The following is a 4122-nucleotide window of genomic DNA, read 5'->3' on the forward strand; positions in this document are numbered from 1 at the left end:
GTTATAATCACATTTCATGTAAACCAGTACTAATTGATGAAGATGTTCTTTAAACTGCATTTCAGAACAAGAAGTACAAAACATTTTACTACTGATTTTTCATATACCCCATTCATACAACGAAAATTTGCTTATGTGTGCAAATTTACATATAAGTAAATCTACACACGCAAGGAACAGTTAATTTGCTAAGCGTTCAGACCAGATTTATGTACTGTTAGTAAATCCTCATATTTTCATATAAAAAAAAGGAGATGGACAGATTTAGAATTATGATTTTTTTTATAGAAAAGGGGTATTTTTCTCACTGTTTGGGTATAATACTAACTTTTGAATGTTCCTCAAAGAACTAAGTGGGCGATCCTCTGATTTATCGATACGAAAAGACGAACTTAGTGACTTTAAGGACAAAGTATGGAATATGAATTTACACACCAAGAAGGAAAATTTATAAAAAATTTTGTTTAATGTTTGAAAATGTTTTGGCCTTGGTCCTTAATATTGTAGAAGAGTCGGGGGGGGGGGGGGGGAGAGAGAGAGAGGTGTGAAGAAAAAGGTGACTTTTGCCATCTTCTGGTTGACGTCTTCAGCAGAAATAGGACTATTGGAATCTTTTTGGTGTTGGAAAAATTAATAGAACAAGTGTGCGAGGCCATTATAAAATATCTGCTTGCCATCTACTAGTTGACTTTAGCAGAAATAGGATTATTGAACTCATTTTGGGAAATCCACAGTTCAAGTGTGCAAGGCCATTATAAAATATCTTCTTAAATAGGATAATTAAGTATTTTCCATGAGAATGAAGAAAACTAACAGTAATCGATCTAAAAAAATCTTTGAACAATACAAATATGTAAATAGAAAATTAACACGAGGCCCTAGAAATTCATGCTGGTGGGATCGATTGCCAAGATGGATACTTAAGAATGCTTATTTTCAACGAGTTCATAGAAATTCCCATAACATTAACTTAATTGTGAGTAGCTTGCCTGAATTAAAAACAGAGAAAGATAGAAGAAAGTCATCAAGAGCTAAACGGTAATGGGACGGTTTGCATGTTCCTCTACATCATAGCTGCGGAGCATTCCCAAGGAGACAACTTGAATGGTAAGGACACTACTTATTTAACCAACAGTAGGCGTGTTTCGACCACAGACCCATTGATCTTTATACTTTATAGACAAAAATCATAAACATAAGTTTGCTAGAGAGGGTGCAAGATGCCCTCGTTTTTGCAAACTCGAAATTTTATCTCAGAGGAGATAATGGCTCCTTGTTTAAGAGTTTAGCCTCTAACCACCATGTTTATCAATTGATATTTTACACGCCATTGTATACACAACTTAAACAACACTTAAAATGGATATTTATGCAACAAACAAAAAAATACACATATGTAGATTTGCTGCGTGTTAATACGACCAAATTTACACACATGAACTAATAATTTGCTACAAATTGTATGCAAAAGTTAATTTGCACCTAGTCCTGACCAGGCGTAAATTTACACAACAATACAGAATTTGCATATGAGTAAATCAGTTCAGCAGACAAAAATTGCACAAATGAGTAAATTTACTTGTGTGTTATACGCGTCGTATGAATGGGATGATAGTTCTTTTAAATTCAATAGGTTTCCTTCCGCAAAATGGAACTAATACATTGTACCCCATTGTACGACGAAAATTTACTTATGTGTGTTAATTTACATATAAGTAAATCTACACATGTAAGTAAAAGTTATTCTGCTATGCGTTCAGACGAGATTTATGTCCTGGAAGTAAATCCTCACATTTTCATATAAACTAAGGAGATTGACAGATTCAGAGCTAGTTGTGATTTCTTATATATAGAGAAAGGGCATTTCCTTATTGTTTGGGTATAGTACTAACTTTTAAATCTTCCTCAAATAAACTGGGGGGGGGGGGGGTCCGTTTAACTGGTTTAACTGATTTCTAAAATCAACTTAATTAATAATTTCAAGGAGAAAGAATGGAATAAGAATTTCCACACGAAGAAGGAAAACTTATTAAAATTATCAATGAGCTTCAAGATTGACATTGGAAAATTTTGTCGCAAATTTGTAAACAACTTTTTCAATGATAGAAGAAAAGAATATTCATTAACTACAGTTGTTAACATTTGTGATGGAAGATTTTTTATAAGCTATAATTGAAGCAAAATGACATTATTGTCGTCCTGTGCATTATTAATTTCTTATATGTTATTTATTCGATTGTACAGGAACATTTCTTCTGAAACAATTTAAAAATTCTATTTTGGTTTCATCATAAGGGTTTAAATTATATACAAATTAATCATTATAACACATTTTTATGGCAAAATAATTTTCTCAAAAATACAGCTCATATTGCTTTATTGTTGGAAAATGTTTTGACTTCCATCCCATATATTGTAGAAGAGATTGTGTAAAGAAAAAGCGAATTGCCATATACTAGTTGACGTTTTCGACAACAATAGGACCATATAAAATATTTTTGCGGTTGGGAAATCTGCAGTACATCAAGTGTGCGATACCATTATAAAATATCTGCTTTAATATTATATAAGAATTATGTATTTTCCAGTAGAATGAAAAGGGTGAAAAAAATTTAACAGTGATCGATCTCAAAAATCTTTGAACAATACAAATATGTGAATAGGAAATTAACACGAACCCCTGGAGATTCATAATGAAATCAGGTGCCAAGAAGTTACTTACGAATGCTTATTTTCACTAGTTTATTGAAATTCCTGTAACATTAACTTAGATGTGAGTAGCTTGCCTGAATTAAAAACAGAGAAAGGTAGAAGAAAGCCATCAAGAGCTAAACGGTAATGGGGCCCCAGCGATTGATGGAATGAATGTTCCTATCATAGCTCCGGAGCATTCCCAAAAAAAAATTTGGAATAGTAAGGGCACTACTTATTGATCCTACAGGGCACTTGTTTGCGACCCCAGCTATATCTTTAGAGACATAAACATGGGTTTGTCAGAAAGGATGCAAGATGCTCTCGTTTTTGCAAATTCGAAAATTTATCTCGGAGGGGAAAATGGCTCCTTGTTTAATAGTTTTGTTTCAAGCCATCAAGTCGCCCACGTGGCGCAGTGGTTTGAGCGTCTGCTATAGAGTCGCGAAGTAAGGAGTTGATCCTTACGTTGCGGGTTCGAATCCCATTGTTGGACGTGGATACCGGTCCTTCGGATGAGACCGTATATAAACCGAGGTCCCGTGTCGCAGTAGGTGTTTGCCAGCATGAAAAAGACCCCTTCCTGCTAAATGGCTCTGATTGCCGAGTAAAGGACAAAATTTGTAGCTCTCCACCGGCAAGTGATGAGTGAAAAAATTCTCGAACGGTAACGGTTAACAATATACAATCAATTAATCAATCAATCTAGCCACCATGTTTACGGACCGATATTTTAAAACAACACTTAAAATGGATATTTATGCAATAAACAAAACAAAATACATACATGAGTAAATTTGCTTCGTGTTCATACGACACAAATTACACACTTGAACTAATAATTTGCTACAAAGTGTATGCAAAAGTTAATTTGCACCTAGTCCTGACCAGGTGTAAATTTACTCAACTGTGCAGAATTTGCATATGAGTTAATCAGTTCATACGACAAAAATTGCACATGTGAGTAAATTTACTCATGTGTAAATTATACTGAGGTATGCAAATCATGTCGTATGAATGGGGTATAAGATTGAATTTTTAAACACACACAAACACCCTCTCACATCCTCCCTCACACACACACACACACACACACACACACACACCCACCCTCTCACACACACACACACACACACACACAAATAGAAGTAACTATACTGAACTATGTCTGAACAATGGTACCTCTAGTTACTTCAGATTTTGAATGTGCTTCAACAACTGTAAAATTAAAGTAAGATCAAGCACCTGAAGCAATTTTGGTAGTTGTAATCTTATATGCAATATAAATGACATTGTTTTGAGAACAGTTTTGCAAACTTATCTCGCAAATAAAAAGTGATGTACAGTACTTGAGAATGAACCTTAACCAAAACTATAGACCCCTCCCAGGTTCAGCATCTCGTGTGCATCCCTAGCATCATATTTAATGCA

The sequence above is a fragment of the Saccostrea cucullata genome, unplaced genomic scaffold (genome assembly GCF_032062105.1).
Source record: "Saccostrea cucullata isolate Sc308-1 unplaced genomic scaffold, CSIRO_AGI_Scuc_v1 ctg7427, whole genome shotgun sequence".
Lineage (NCBI taxonomy): Eukaryota > Metazoa > Mollusca > Bivalvia > Ostreida > Ostreidae > Saccostrea > Saccostrea cuccullata.